This window comes from Eubalaena glacialis, chromosome 19, assembly GCF_028564815.1.
Source record: "Eubalaena glacialis isolate mEubGla1 chromosome 19, mEubGla1.1.hap2.+ XY, whole genome shotgun sequence".
Classification (NCBI taxonomy): Eukaryota; Metazoa; Chordata; class Mammalia; order Artiodactyla; family Balaenidae; genus Eubalaena; species Eubalaena glacialis.
The window spans coordinates 7,838,875-7,856,227 of record NC_083734.1 but is presented as its reverse complement, the minus strand read 5'-3'; positions in this window follow the sequence as shown (position 1 = coordinate 7,856,227).

Below are 17,353 nucleotides of genomic sequence, written 5' to 3'. Positions count from 1 at the left end.
CTATTGTTTCCTTCATTTCTTTTTCATTTATTTCTGATCTGATCTTTATGATTTCTTTCCTTCTGCTAGCTTTGGGGTTTTTTTGTTCTTCTTTCTCTAATTGCTTTAGGTGCAAGGTTAGGTTGTTTATTCGAGATGTTTCCTGTTTCTTGATGTAGGCTTGTATTGCTATAAACTTCCCTCTTAGAACTGCTTTTGCTGCATCCCATAGGTTTTGGATCGTCGTGTCTCCATTGTCATTTGTTTCTAGGTATTTTTTGATTTCCCCTTTGATTTCTTCAGTGATCACTTCGTTATTAAGTAGTGTATTGTGTAGCCTCCATGTGTTTGTATTTTTTACAGATCTTTTCCTGTAATTGATATCTAGTCTCATAGCGTTGTGGTCGGAAAAGATACTTGATACGATTTCAATTTTTTTAAATTTACCAAGGCTTGATTTCTGACCCAAGATATGATCTATCCTGGGGAATGTTCCATGAGCACTTGAGAAAAATGTGTATTCTGTTGTTTTTGGGTGGAATGTCCTATAAATATCAATTAAGTCCATCTTGTTTAATGTATCATTTAAAGCTTGTGTTTCCTTATTTATTTTCATTTTGGATGATCTGTCCATTGGTGAAAGTGGGGTGTTAAAGTCCCCTACTATGATTGTGTTACTGTCGATTTCCCCTTTTATGGCTGTTAGTATTTGCCTTATGTATTGAGGTGTTCCTATGTTGGGTGCATAAATATTTACAATTGTTATACCTTCCTCTTGGATCGATCCCTTGATCATTATATAGTGTCCGTCTTTGTCTCTTGTAATTGTCTTTATTTTAAAGTCTATTTTGTCTGATATGAGAATTGCTACTCCAGCTTTCTTTTGATTTCCATTTGCATGGAATATCTTTTTCCATCCCCTCACTTTCAGTCTGTATGTGTCTCTAGATCTGAAGTGGGTCTCTTGTAGACAGCATATATATGGGTCTTGTTTTTGTATCCATTCAGCCAGTCTGTGTCTTTTGGTGGGAGCATTTAATCCATTTACATTTAAGGTAATTATCGATATGTATGTTCCTATTCCCATTTTCTTAAATGTTTTGGGTTTGTTATTGTAGGTGTTTTCCTTCTCTTGTGTTTCTTGCCTAGAGAAGTTCCTTTAGCATTTGTTGTAAAGCTGGTTTGGTGGTGCTGAACTCTCTCAGCTTTTGCTTGTCTGTAAAGGTTTTAATTTCTCCATCAAATCTGAATGAGATCCTTGCTGGGTAGAGTAATCTTGGTTGTAGGTTTTTCTCCTTCATCACTTTAAGTATATCCTGCCACTCCCTTCTGGCTTGCAGCGTTTCTGCTGAAAGATCAGCTGTTAACCTTATGGGGATGCCCTTGTGTGTTATCTGTTGTTTTTCCCTTGCTGCTTTTAATATGTTTTCTTTATATTTAATTTTTGATAGTTTGATTAATATGTGTCTTGGTGTGTTTCTCCTTGGATTTATCCTGTATGGGACTCTCTGTGCTTCCAGGACTTGATTAACTATTTCCTTTCCCATATTAGGGAAGTTTTCAACTATAATCTCTTCAAATATTTTCTCAGTCCCTTTCTTTTTCTCTTCTTCTTCTGGGACCCCTATAATTTGAATGTTGGTGCGTTTAATGTTGTCCCAGAGGTCTCTGAGACTGTCCTCAGTTCTTTTCATTCTTTTTTCTTTATTCTGGTCTGCAGTAGTTATTTCCACCATTTTATCTTCCAGGTCACTTATCCGTTCTTCTGCCTCAGTTATTCTGCTATTGATCCCATCTAGAGTATTTTTAATTTCATTTATTGTGCTTGTCATCGTTTCTTGGTTCCTCTTTAGTTCTTCTACGTCCTTGTTAAATGTTTCTTGCATTTTGTCTATTCTATTTCCAAGACTTTGGATCATCCTTACTATCATTATTCTGAATTCTTTTTCAGGTAGACTACCTATTTCCTCTTCATTTGTTAGGTCTGGTGTGTTTTGACCCTGCTCCTTCATCTGCTGTGTGTTTTTCTGTCTTCTCATTTTGCTTATCTTACTGTGTTTGGGGTCTCCTTTTCACAGGCTGCAGGTTCGTAGTTCCCGTTGTTTTTGGTATCTGTCCCCAGTGGCTAAGGTTGGTTCAGTGGGTTGTGTAGGTTTCCTGGTGGAGGGAACTAGTGCCTGTGTTCTGGTGGATGAGGCTGGATGTTGTCTTTCTGGTGGGTTCGTCCACGTCTGGTGGTGTGTTTTGGGGTGTCTGTGGCCTTATTATGATTTTAGGCAGCCTCTCTGTTAATGGATGGGGCTGTGTTCCTCTCTTGCTAGTTGTTTGGCATAGGGTGTCCAGCACTGTAGCTTGCTGGTCGTTGAGTGAAGCTGGGTCTTGATGTTGAGATGGAGATCTGTGAGAGATTTTCACCGTTTGGTATTACGTGGAGCTGGGAGGTCTCTTGTGGACCAGTGTCCTGAAGTTGGCTCTCCCACCTCAGAGGCACAGCCCTGATGCCTGGCTGGAGTACCAAGAGCCTTTCATCCACACGGCTCAGAATAAAAGGGAGAAAAAATGGAAAGAAAGAAAAAAAGAGGATAAAATAAAATAAAATAAAGCAATTATAATAAAAAATAAGAAAAAAATTATTAAGAGTAAATTTATTAAGAAAAAAATTTTTTTTTAATTTTTAAAAATAGATTTATTAATTTTTTATACTAAAAATAAGAAAAAAATTATTTAGAAAAAATTTATTAAGAAAAAAATTTTTTTAATTTTTTAAAATAAAAAATATGAAAAAACTTATTAAAAATTTTTTTTAAAATAGAAAATAAGGAAAAAATTATTAAGAAAACATTTATTAGGGGAAAAAAAAATTTTTAAGCCAAAAAAAAAACGGACGGACCTAACCCTAGGACTAACGGTGAGAGCAAAGCTATACAGACAAAATCTCACCCAGAAGCATACACATCTACACTCACAAAAAAAAGGAAAAGGGGAAAAGTTAATATATCCTGCTCCCAAAGTCCACCTCCTAAATTTGGGATGATTCGTTGTCTATTCAGGTATTCAACAGATGCAGGCACATCAAGTTGTTTGTGGAGCTTTAATCCGCTGCTTCTGAGGCTGCTGGGAGAGATTGCCCTTTCTCTTCTTTGTTCGTACAGCTCCCGGGGTTCAGCTTTGGATTTGGACCCGCCTCTGCATGTAGGTCGCCTGAGGGCGTCTGTTCCCCGCCCAGACAGAACGGGGTTAAAGGAGCAGCTGATTCGGGGGCTCTGGCTCAGTCAGGCCGGGGGGAGGGAGCGGTACGGAGGAGGCGGGGCGAGCCTGCGGCGGCAGAAGCCGGCGTGACGTTGCAGCAGCCTGAGGCGCGCCGTGCGCTCTCCCGGGGAAGTTGTCCCCGGATTACGGGAGCCTGGCCGTGGCGGGCTGCACAGGCTCCCGGAAGGGGCGGTGTGGAGAATGACCTGTGCTCGCCAACAGGCTGTTTGGTGGCGGCAGCAGCAGCCTTAGCGTCTCATGCCCATCTCTGGGGTCCGCGCTGATAGCCGCGGCTCGCGCCCGTCTCTGGAGTTCGTTTAAGTGGCGCTCTGAATCCCCTCTACTTGCACGCCGCGAAACAAAGAGGCAAGAAAAAGTCTCCTGCCTCTTCGGCAGCTGCAGACTTTTTCTCGTGCACCCTCCCGGCTAGTTGTGGTGCTCTAGACCCTTCAGGCTGTGTTCACGCAGCCAACCCCAGTCCTCTCCCTGGGATCCGACCGAAGCCCGCGCCTCAGCTCCCAGCCCCCGCCCGCCCCGGCGGGTGAGCAGACAAGCCTCTCGGGCTGGTGAGTGCTGCTCGGCGCCGAGCCTCTGTGCGGGAATCTCTCCGTTTTTCCCTCTGCGTCCCTGTTGCTGTGGGATCCGCGCTGATAGCCGCGGCTCGCGCCCGTCTCTGGAGCTCGTTTAGGCGGCGCTCTGAATCCCCTCTCCTTGCGCGCCGCGAAACAAAGAGGCAAGAAAAATTCTCTTGCCTCTTTGGCAGCTGCAGTCTTTTTCCCGGACTCCCTCCCGGCTAGCACCGAAGCCCGAGCCCCAACTTCCAGGCCCCGCCCGCCCTGGCGGCTGAGCAGACAAGCCTCTCGGGCTGGTGAGTGCTGGTCGGCACCGCTCCTCTGTGCGGGAATCTCCGCTTTGCCCTCCGCACCACTGTGGCTGCGCTCTCCTCCGTGGCTCCGAAGCTTCCCCCCTCTGCTACCCGCAGTCTCTGCCCACGAAGGGGCTTCCTAGTGTGTGGAAACCTTTCCTCCTTCACAGCTCCCTCCCACTGGTGCAGGTCCCGTCCCTATTCTTTTGTCTCTGTTATTTCTTTTTTTTTTGCCCTACCCAAGTACGTGGGGATTTTCTTGCCTTTTGGGAGGTCTGACGTCTTCTGCCAGTGTTCAGTGGGTGTTCTGTAGGAGCAGTTCCACGTGTAGATGTATTTCTCATGTATCTGTGGGGAGGAAGGTGATCTCCGCGTCTTACTCTTCCGCCATCTTGCCCCTCCCTCACATGTGTTTTTCCTTGAGACAAATGTCAAAGTCCAGTGTGCAAAAGGAGTGCTTTTCATGGACTTCCTGTTTGATCATGTAGAATATTATAAAGATGTGGATAAAATTGAGATGTAATCAAATTAATACTTTCCACTGCTGCAAATTTTAGGTCATTTTTCAATGAAGTTGGATTTTTAAAATATTTATTTATTTATTTGTATTTATTTTTGGCTGCGTTGGGTCTTTGTTGCTGCGTGCAGGCTTTCTCTAGTTGCGGCGAGCGCTACTCTTCGTTGCGGTGCGCGGGCTTCTAATTGCGGTGGCTTCTCTTGTTGCGGAGCACGGGCTCTAGGCGTGCGGGCTTCAGTAGTTGTGGCACACGGGCTCAGTGGTTGTGGCTCACGGGCTTAGTTGCTCCGCAGCATGTGGGATCTTCCCGGACCAGGGCTCGAACCCGTGTCCCCTGCATTGGCAGGGGGATTCTTAGCCACTGTGCCACCAGGGAAGTCCCGAAGCTGGCTTTTTAAATTAAAAAAAATTCTTTTTCACTGTCAGTGTATGGCTGTGAAGAATACTATGACTACTAGCACAGCTTGGTGCCATGTCTTGATTTGTAATAAAGTGTCAGATCTTCTATCCATCCTTGCTTTTGCATCATTAAGTCAACACAGTGAAGAAAGCACATGGCATCTGGGTATTATGAAAATTGTTTTGACCTCATGTACCTCTTGAAGAGTTCTTAGGAATCTCCAAGGATCCATGGGCCACAGTTTGAGAATGGTTGCACTATAGTGTGAGGGAATCTCATCAGGCTGCAAGTTTATGATCTGATGTCATTTAGCTTGACTTAGTGTTCAGCCTGCTACCCAAAGTGTTGAAAGTTGATCCACATCAAAATCATCTGCAACAGAATCTCTGTGGTTGGGACTGAGGAAACTGAATTGTTCTCAAGGGCCTCAAACACAGTGATGTTTGGGAGCATTATTTTGCTTTTATAAAGCCACTCTTTCCAAAACCATGGCATAGTCCCAATGGTCAAATACAAAATGATTTTAGGCAACTATTTCTTAATTTTAATAGTTATCTTAAAGTCTATTACCTTATTTTAGCAAAATGTAAGATGCCATCGATTGTAAGATAACCTATTTTGTGTCCCACTAATAAAGGAAAACACCCTGCTAATTACAGTACTCCTTTCATTGATTATAAGATGCATCCCAAGTTTAGAGATAATATTTTGTGAAAATGTGAAGAAAGTTAGAATAAAATAGAATAATATGTGCTAACCACTTAGAGACAGTGAAATATCTGTTTATAGTAGTGATATAAAGCAGTGTTTCTCAAACTTTGGTGGGCATAGGAATCCAACTGGGAATCTTGTTGAAATAGATATTCTGATTCAGCAGATCTGGAGTAGAGTTTGAGATTTTGAATATCTAAATGTCTCAGCTGATGCTGAGATAGACGGTCCAGACTTTCATAGCAAGCATATAGGGTAACTTTGAAAAACACATCTAAGAAGAAAAAGGAATCAAGGTAAATCAAAATATTAAGTGAATTAGCAGTACTGGTCTTAAATGGGTATTGCAAAATTTGTGATAGTAGTATAAGAATGAAGTCTGAAGTTGGGGAAAGACTACAATGACTCATGGTCAAACTACACCTTTATGTCTCTTAGAAAAACAAGACTTTCCGTCTGGGATTCAAGTCACTGCGTGTGTTGAGGTGGAGATTTTTCTTCTTCCGCCCATAGCTCTAACCATGACTCAGAATCCAGTATCTCCTACTTTTACTGCCTAGATGATGCATGAGTTGTCTCAGCGATATTCTTGCAAATGTGTTGTCCAGCCTACTCAAATGCCTTCAAGATGACTTTTTTCCCTTTTGGAAATTTTGGAAAATCATTTGGGGTAGTTTCTGCAGGCCAAAGATACTTCTTGCTTTAAACTGAAATCTGGCTCTCTGTAACTTCAGGATGTTTGATCCTCCTTTCGGCTCTTGGTAACAACAGAAAGAGTTCAAACCTTCTCCCCACAAGACAACTCTTCACCCATTTGATGGCTGCTCTGGGTTCTCCTTAGCTTTTTTTTTTTTTTTTTTTTAATGTGGACCATTTTTCAAGTCTTTATTGAATTTGTTACAGTATTACTTCTGTTTTATGCTTTGGTTTTTTGGCTGCAAGGCATGTAGGATCTTAGCTCCCCGACCAGGGATTGAGCCTGGAAGGCGAAGTCTTAACCACTGGACCTCCAGGGAAGTCCCTCCTTAGCTTTTTCTTTTCCAGGCTGAGTAGCCCCAGTGCTGTCTTCATCTGTTTCTTACGTGATGTGCTTCTGCATCTCCTTTACCATCACAGTGAGCTCACTCCTGTTAATCTCTTAAGTGTGACATCCAGACCACATGTTGTCCTCCATCAGCATGTGCCCTCACCTCTCCTGACCTAGGTGTCATGCCCGAGGTGGTGACTGCCCTCTGGCAGCCTCATCACACCGATGACTCACCACTCCCTGTCAAGCAAAGCCCCTCAACGTGTGCGTCCGGTTGCTAAGTCAGATCTTGTCCCCATATTTATACAACTGTACTCTGGGACCCAGGGCTAAAACCATTTATTCTTGGCTGATAAAACTTTCCCTTGCTAGGTCTCATCCAACTCTCTTGGCATGACTCATGGTGTCCCTGGAAACTCTACCCCCAGAAAGTCCCCTAATTATCTGCTTCTTGGTTTTGAGAGCTTGACCTGCTTCCAACCCTACACAGCTGTGTCCCTCCAACCATCCCCTCTGTTCCTGTCTTTAGGGGTCTTCCAATGGGGATGGCCATCCCAGTCTCCCTGACCTCCAGCACCACCTTCTGAGTGCTCCCCAACCCGTCTTTCTGCTGTCAGTGCGCTATGACACTGCTCTCAACTTTCAGCCCTCTCCTGGGAATTGCTCGGCTACTGCATCTTGTCAGCAATGGTGTGGTCATGACTTAATTATACTTTGGTTTCCTTGGTCCTAATTCATCTAGAATTACTTCCAATAAACACAAATTTTGAGGTGGGGGAGTAATTTTTTTTTTATTACTACAGTGGACATGGGTTTGAATCCATTTCTCCTTATTCTCTCAGCATCATTTGTGAGTAAAGACACAGCTGAGTGGATTAAGGGGTGCAGACTCTGCTCAAAAAACAGCAAAGTTAGACTTGTGTGAAGACTGAATCTTGAGCCTACGAACATCATGTTTGGGGCCAACCTAAGTATATTGACCTGGAGCTTGTGTGTCAAAGTTCTGCAGTGTGTTTTATTCCTGTTAGTGTGATGAGCAAATTTGGGAAGCCCTGCTTCCTTAGCTGCATACTTTGTAATCTGCCTTTAGAAATACTTAAGTAATGGATTTTAATTTCATCAGTTTCAGATTCCTATGAGTGTGGCAAGAATGGGAATGTGTAAAACACTGTTTGCTAATTTCAATTATTGTATTCCCCATCAAGATGAAAGTGACTCTTACCTTCTTGGTTTCCAAAGCAATGGTTAGTGTCCTTCAGGAATGAAGTGGCTTCTGAGAGAGTGATTCCAGAAATCAAAACTAAACAAAACAAAGAATAAATGAACTACGAAGAGTTTAAATAAATTTAGAAATTGTACTTTTCTAAGTTTAGCTACATTTAAATAGTACACAGTGGATGGTGTGCGATGGAAATAAATTTTCCATTTTTCCCTTCGGTTAAATCATCATTCTTTAAATAATTGGGTAATTACAGCACTGATTAACAATTTTTTTGAGTATCTTCTGTGTGTGCAGAGTACCATGTCAGCTCCTTAAGGGGGTATAAAAAAGGATAAAGACAGTCTCTACCCTAAAGGAATGCAAAATTTAGGAACAGTTAAGAGAAATGCTCAAATAAATCTTTGAACAAGGAAGAATAATACAAATTCTGTAAGCGTCTAAGTGAAGTGTTATGGGGACTTAGAGAGATGATGCTTCCGGCTGAGGGTAGGGGGCCGTGAGGGGTCAAAAAAGAAAGGAAGGAGGGAGGGGAATGATCCGGATTGTAACTTGGATGCTTTTAGACCAGAAGTTGAATTCTTTGGCAATGAGAGAAAAGTTGTGAATTATGGGCAAGACTTCTTTAAGAGGTCTAGGAAGGGCACTCTCTTAAATATCCTATATTCTCTTGGAGAAGATGAAGGTAGGGTAGCTGATAACTTATTTGGGACTAAGGAATCTCAGTCCAGAAGTTTATAACCTACATGAAGATCTCAGGATACCATAAGAGTCTGAATAATTTTCAATATCAAATTTAACTTAAACTTCCCATTTACCACACAGTACTTTTATGGAACCTGGGGAACATGTCGTGAAATACCATTTAGGCAGGAAGAGACATTTCAACACTTGCTTTCCTACTTTGGTCGCCTACTCTTGGTCTCTTCCTTTTATGAGTCTCTAATAATCTCCAGCTATATCCTAAAATTCTCACAACTTTCTCAGGAAAAGATTAAATGATTAAGTATCATATTCTGAATCCTTGGTTCAAACGAAATCACACTTGGAGGCAGAACCTCGGTTTTCTAATGCCAGTTCTGTAAAGTAGCTGTTGTAATTTCCTTGAGCTTTGGTTTCCTTCTGTAAAATGAGACAGATGGACCAGAAAATCCCCAAGATTTCTCTTAACCCTGTGAATATATGACAGAAGGTATTCTGGTGAAGATGGTGGCCAGAAATCAAAGCATCGCAAGTCTCCTAAAGCTATAGAATCCCTCTGAGGGATGATCCTGCAGTGTCAGACATGACCCAGCCCAAAGTCCACAAGGCATGCCATGCATGAGCAGTCTGGAAACTGGTCATTAATAAGCAAACTAGGATGCATTCTGAGATGGATAAAATGCATGGGAGAATTTCTTCCCGCAATCATCTCCCAGAAATCCTGACATAAGAAAAAAATTTACATAACCACAAAAATTTCAAATAATACTTCAAGGCAATCACAGAAGAGATGTCACAAATTAGCATGTTTATTTGCTAACTGCAATTATAATACTGACCTAAACAATTAGAGGGGTAAGTACGTATTATATTCAGCTTTATATCCTGCAGGTTAGTTTTTTTTTTTTTTGGTGTCATAATTGCTAATATTCTTGTCTTTTTACTCTTTGTAGAAGCTTCTTGAAAGGCCTCACCATCTCGTCTCCCATATTGCCCTTAACACAGTTCCTTACGCTTAGTAGGCCCTCAGCAAAGGCTGCTGTGTTGCCTTCTCTCCTCTCCAGGTAACCTGATCAGCTATAATCACAGCTACATGGAGCACAAAAGCGGGCACTTGTGAGCACTTACCTTGCGATGCTGTGGTCGAAGCAGTTTCGAAAGTGTGGCCCCCCAGCTCCCTTTATACTCCCAAATGTGCAAGCCCAGCACTCTAACTTGGCTGTATTTGGGGGATCACCATTTACTCCTTAGATGTAAATGCATTGTAGCCCTGATCTTTCACTCTTGTTAAGTTACTTGGATAAATGACCAGCGGACGCTGTATAATGCCAAGTCAGCTGCGTAGGGATTTTGACGTTGGACACAGATCTTTTTTTTTTTTAAATTAATTTATTTATTTATGGCTGTGTTGGGCCTTCGTTTCTGTGCGAGGGCTTTCTCTAGTTGTGGCAAGCGGGGGCCCCTCTTCATCGCGGTGTGCGGGCCTCTCACTGTCGCGGCCTCTCTTGTTGCGGAGCACAGGCTCCAGACGCACAGGCTCAGTAGTTGTGGCTCACGGGCCTAGTTGCTCCGCGGCATGTGGGATCTTCCCAGACCAGGGCTCGAACCCGTGTCCCCTGCATTGGCAGGCAGATTCTCAACCACTGCGCCACCAGGGAAGCCCGGACACAAATCTTTGAGACTTAGAGAGTCCTAGAGGCCGAGCAGAACTGGGGCAGAGTGTGCTAAGAAGGTCAGTGAAGGGCAGAGCCACAGGGTGAATTGTCAAGCGATGGGTGATCAAGAGCATGGATACTAAGTACATCTCCTTTACCCAGCATCATAAACATGAGGTGGTGTGCGCCTCTTCTCAGAAATCTCCAGAAAACATAAGATTGGCCATTTAACACATCCATTCTTTTTTTTTTAAAACGTTATTTTTTAATTGAAGTATATTTGATTTACAATGTTGTGTTAGTTTCAGGTGTACAGCAAAGAGATTCATATATATATATACACACACACACACACACACACACACACGTATATATCTATATATTCTTTTTCAGATTCATTTCCCTTATAGGTTATTACAAAATACTGAGTATAGTTCCCTGTGCTATACAGTAGGTCCTTGTTGTTTTTCTATTTTATATATAGTAGTGTGTATGTGTTAATCCCAAACTCCTAATTTATCCCCCACCTCCCTTTCCCCTTAGGTAACCATAAATTTGTTTTCTACATCTGTAGGTCTACTTCTGTTTTGTAAATAAGTTCATTTGTATCATTTTTTTTTTTTTTTAGATTCCACATATAAGCGATACCGTATATTTGTCTTTGTCTGGCTTACTTCACTTAGTGTGATAATCTCTAGGTCCATCTAACACATCTATTCTTATCCATTAATTTATTTTGCTAAAAAATCCATTGTAGATGGAAAACTTTCTAAAATGTATTATATATTGTCTTGATTTATTTAATCTAGTATCTTGAATAGACTTCAACTTTTCCTTGATCACTCAGGGGCCTGGGAGGTGATGTAATAAAGTTGTCAGGGATATGATAGTTTCTTCGCGGATTTTACCCTGCACTAATTGTTCCTAGGTTGCAATGAATTTTTGTGTCACCTTTCTAGTTTTTATATCTACACCTTCACGGCAAGGTACTCACCTGTATTCTGTCTGTGGTTAGTGTATTTGCCTCTGTGAGCCCAATCTTCCTTTTTCTAATCTGCTATAGAATGGGAAACAGATGAGCAAGCTAAAGGAAAAAACAAACAAAAAAAAGGAGTCATAAGTTCCATGGGAAGCTCTAGAAGTTCTAATGAAAATACATGGTCTTTGTGACAACTCTCATGGTTGCTCGGGGTTGTTTTTTGGCTGAAACATAAGTAATGTTTGACTATGTAGGAATTACCATACATTTTAGAAGTTGGAGCCATTTACAGCAATACAGTCTGACTTGTTTATGTTGTATATGATCAATGTGTACTGAATTATACTCAGTATTTTGTAATAACCTATAATGGAATATAATCTGAAAACAATATAACTGAGTCACTTTTCCGTACACCTGAAACTAACACAATATTGTAAATCAACTATACTTCAATTAAAAAGAAAAAAAGATTCTCTAGTCTTCCAGTGGGTAGTCTCATATAGGTAAGGCATTTCCAAGGACAGTTTGCATTAGTCAAAATGAAATTGTGGACAAAGGAGAAACAGATAGGAATAGGACTTCCACGTAGCATTTTCCAAAGTAGATTTGACAGAATGCTGATTCTGAGAGAAACTGTGAAATAAAAGGTCCTGTGGCTAAATGAGTTCAGGAAATGTGGCCAACTCTGTTCCCTGTTGTTGGAGATTCACCATAAATACTAGCATGTTAAGGGGCCTGAGAAGGCTTTCAGTAAAAAAATATGAAGAACTTTTTTGTACCTGGTGATCTGATGTTGGAACACCATCTTACTCCCTGCTTGAGAAAACAAGAGGAGAAGGCTGAAGGCTGCAATCCACAGAGAACTTGTCTCACTCTTGGTACCATGTGGCCCAGAAGAAAGCAACAGAGAGTGATCAGGCATAAACACAGCTGCTTTTATCCAAGGGACAGTCTTTTATATGTAACAGATGCTCAGTAGATTTTGTTCCTGTGTATAAATGAATAAGGACGATTCATGGGGAATCTGTGTTGAAAGAGGGCTGAAGTGATAAGGCAGAAAAGAATGGAATCAGACTCAGTCTCACTTAATAGTAATAGTTTATATTTATTAAGAACTCACTACGTGCCAGGCTTTATCCATATTGGCTCACTTAAGCATCATAATAGTTTTGTGGGGTAGGTGCTAACATCATTCCCATTTTATGGCCGAAGAAATTTGGGCCATTGAGAGTTTAAATAAACTGCCTAAGGCCACACAACTAGTAAGCGGCAGAAATGGGATTCAAATCCTCTCTGGCTCTAGAGCCAATGCCTATAACCTTTCACTTTTGCAAGCCCATCACTTTTGAGTGCTGGCAATGGGGAAAGGAGATATGAAATAGGGACATTGCTCCAAAGGAGGTGATAATGGACCTGGGAAGAGAGTACATAGACACGAAAAGATAAATTACTTTTCCAAGGTTAAGTGCCAAGATGAGTGAGATGCACAGTGGACCAGATGTATGGACAAGGTATTTAAAACCCGTAAGGTATGTTGTGTATGTAAAATATTCTCAGAATTGTTATTAATGATAATGATACTGCTTTGGAGGAGAGAAAAGATCTGAAGGGGATGGTGACTGTGGAGATAATAATAATAATAATAATAATAATAATAATAATGCTTTTTGTAGTTCTTTCCAGTTTACATAGCATTTTTGTATATTTTATTATGTTTATTTTTCTCTGCAAGCCTTAGGGGGTTATACTGTTTATATTCTTATTATTCCCATTGTCCATATGGGGAACTGAGGCCTAAGGGAGTTAAGTGATTGACCAAAAGGCCCCACAGCTAGTAGGCAATGGAGCCAGAATTGGAATCCCAGGTTGCTGATTCCAAAGCCTCACCTTTTCCTCTATCCTCTACTCTCTCTTAAAGGAGGCAGATTTTAAGAGTACAGGGAGGAGGTTCCAGGCTTAGGGAACGTAGGGATTGTGGTTAGAAACAAGACTTCCCAGGGTGTGTTTCAGGAAGGTGGAATGGGCAAGCCTGGATGGAAGGGTTGGGGGTAACACGGAGGTGAGGCTGGAGATGTGGGCTGGGCTTGGCTGTGATGGGCTCCCAGTGCCCATGGAAGGAGTCAGGACATTATTCTGAGATCATTGGGGAACCTTTCAAGGTTTTAAGCAGAAAAGTGAACGTGTGTGTGTGTGTGTGTGTGTGTGTAGACACACACATATATCTGAAGATTAGTATAGAACTGATGGTAGGATATGATGGAGAGGGAGAACCTGAGGTCCTAGAACCACTTAGCAACTATTTAGAAAATCTTGGTGTACAACTTGCCAAGATGATTTATACAGGCTCTGATATGATTTATGGGAGTAGGTGGGCAGTTAGAATTAACCCCTGGATGACCCTATAAATTCAGATCTGTGTTAAAACTCTCCACAGCACCAGAGGGCTGGCTTTCACAGTGATTGTCCCCTGGTATCTCCGGGTCCATCCTGTAGGTCCAAGAAGAGTATTCTGTGGGCTTGAAGTTGTCTGCCTCACTGTCCCGTTTAGGCCTGGCAAAACGAGAACCCCAGGAGGTGAAAGGAATATGTTTAGCTCATTTAAGACCTCTCTGAGCTCTAGACTTATCATTTTTTTTTTTAATATTTATTTATTTATTTAGGCTGCTCCAGGTCTTAGTTGCGGCACGTGAGATCTTCCTTGTGGCATGCGGGATCTTTAGTTGTGGCATGCACGTGGGATCTAGTTCCCCGACCAGGGATCGAACCCGGGCCCCCTGCATTGGGAGCGCGGAGTCTTACCCACTGGACCACTGGGAAGTCCTCTAGACTTATTTTTTGAGGCCCTATCCCGCATTAATATATTAAAATCCTCTCAACATAATATTAAACATGCAAGTAATATCTATTTGCATTGAATATACAAATAATCATGGTGTAAAATGAAGAGGGCCTTGATTAAGCAGTACAGAAATGAGATGTAAAAGGAAAGAGAAAACCCAAGGGACACCCTGAAGGCAGGATCCACAAGACTTTGATGATGCCGAGTTTGAGGAGGAAAAAGGAATCAGAGGATCCTACCTTTCATCCAGCCCTCATTGCAGCCTAGAAATCTAGGGGCATGATACCAGCCCAGGAGAAATACTGAAGGGGGGGAAATATGAATTTAGATTTTGGACAGATTGAGATTGAGATGATGGTGATATCCAGCTAAGTAGGTAGAGATAAGGGTTCAAAGTTTACAGGAGACATTAAGACTGAAGATGTAGGTCTGTGAGTATGAGGGTGTCACCTGTATGCAGTTGATAGTTGAACTTATTAAGGAAGTTGGGTTCTCAGAGAAAGGCTGCATGTTGAGGAGGTGAGAGGCGGAAATGAAGACAAAAAGAGTGGGAAAAAAAAAGGTTATTCTTCAGGTAAACAAATACCTGAGTGAGATCTTGTTGGAGTCAAAAGAGCCACGTGGATCCATATTTTACTTCTGTCATTTACTGCCATAAATGGCAAGTCCCATCACCTCTCTTCGCAGATGTGATGTTTTCCCCTTCCGCTGCAAAATCAGAAACATAATTCTGTTTCTGCCCAAGTCATGAGGATAGTGTGGGGATCAAATGAGATACTGTCAAGATGTGGCTGTCTCCGCAGGCAGTCTCTTTCCAGCCGGTGCCAAACAGTATGCTTCAATCTGTATCAACCTTGACACAGACCTTGGCAAATAATCCACTAGCACAAAAAACATAAGTGAGCAATGCAGGCTTTACTGAAGATTTTGTAGAGCAGACTAGAAGAGGATTATATTACATCCCCTAAAGTATTCAGTTTCCATCAGCAATGACTTCCACGAAGTCCATTTTCCTTCACACTGATGCAGGTGGTTGATTTCCTTTCTTCCCCTGAGGTCCCCTGTCCGACCCCTATGGGTACTCAGTTGTTCCTCTGTTACATGGGGCCGTTTAGCTCTGCCATTGACCTGCATGCCTACTCATCTGGTTACTCAACAAAATAAAAGTCCTCAAGTAAAGAACACCACTTTTATCCTTAGAAAGTTTGGTGATCACCTATTTTTACTCACATATTCCCTTTGGGAGCTTCATCTTTATCCCACCACTATGCCCTGTAGTCCCCAGCTCACACCCCACACCATCATTCCATCTCTCCCAACCCTGAGAGGAGTTCTGTCAATGAGGGTTTTCTCCAGTCTTGTTACAAAATCATTTTGTCAACTCTAAAGTGATGGGAACTTTATTATTAGTGTCAGAAGAAGTCAAGGGAGGTGGTATTTTCGAGAGGGTGGTATTTTCAAGAGAGAGGATATAGTAAAAAGCTCTACAGAGAAGATGGAGAAAAGGAGGACCATGAAAAGGGCAATGGGTCAGTCAGAGAGGTGATCCTGACATTAATGTCAGCAGGATGGTGGGGGTGGAAGCTTTGAAGGCAAGGATTAAGGAGTGAGCAGGTGTTAAGGAGGAGGAAAAAGTTTTCCTGATTTCCCTGGGAGCAAATCTCTCCACCAATCAGTATATAAGGCGCATTCAGAGGAAATGCAGATTTGGATGGAGAAAGCAGCAGCAGGGCCAAACAGAGAGGCCCAGGAAACAAGTGTAATCAAGTTCATTCCGCAGAGGGCTACTTGAGAAGAAAGGGCAGTTAATTGTGCTGGTGGGAGGATCATCCCTTACCCATTACAACTATCTAAGAGCTATGTAACAGATGAAATTTCCAAAAGCAGCAAGAAGTCCCCAGCCAGAAACAGAAATTTCTGGGCAAAAGTCACAGGGCAGGTACATTAGTGAATGATACAAATTTATATTTAATCACCTAATTAAAAATATTGAGTGAGAATATTAGATCCAGAACTAGAGGGGAACCTTGAATATTACCTAATCTAACCCTGATGTTACAGAATCAGAAACTGAGGTTCTGGACAGGTTACCTAATTAATGCTAATTAATTAGACAGACCCCCTTCCCATTCTACTCTCAGATCCAAGAGCGCTAGTTCAGAACTCTTTCAAGTGCAATACATAAACTTCCATACTGCTGGCATTTATACACTACAATTTTGCAAAGCAAAAAGTTGATGGAGGATTATCCAGAGAAATATTTAAACTGATTTTCCTTCAATCAGTGAGGACATAGATTTATCAGTTTTACAGGTTGGAAAACTGAGGCTTGGCAAGATTAAGTGACTAGTCATACAGCTAGTAAGCAGCAGAATGGGAGCTAGAACAAGTCTGGTTTGACTCCAAGTCCAGTTTGTGTTTTCACTACAAGACAGCTGTTTCTGGCTTTGCAAGATCCTGTTAAGACACTAATGCTCTCAGAATTATACATGCTTCTCAGAATTACACGCAAACGAGGCATCCTTCTCTGAAAATATCATGGAGAGAGTGTGTGCATGGCCTGGGAACATTGTGTTCAGAGAAGAAATTCTACCAGTTAGGTCTGTCCAGTAAACTGGAGACTTTCTTATCTGGCCTCATAATCTTGACTGATGCCTGTGAGAGTTAGGGTCTATGTCATTTGACCTTTTTTGTCTAGTAGTTGTATTTTGGTTTCTTCAGTGCTTAAAGCCTCATTAGAACTAAGAAAAGCGTGATCAATTACTTTTAATTTCAACTGTTGGGGTATGAAACAACATAGCCTAAAAAAAAAAAAAAAGATTTTATGCCCTTGGCTAGGCATAGCCCAAATGTATATTTACATTGTTAAGAGCTGCATGATAATGTAGTGACTAACAGTGGACTTTGAGAGTCAGAATACTGAGGTTCAAATCCTGACTTCACTATTTAAACTATTTGAATTTGCGCAACTTATTCTACTTTTCTGAGCCTCAGTTTCTTCATCTGTAAAATGGGGATAATAACAATACCTAACTCACGGGGTTCTTGTGACAACTGAGTTAATAAATGCATGATAGGCTACTTTTTGAAAGTGACATGGAGTGGGTGAGGCCATGTCAACAGCAGAGCCTGAGACTTAGAAGCCAGGAACTTTCTTTAGAGAATGTACCAACCATTGCCTGTGCCAGAGGGCTCTGGAAGCCAGGAC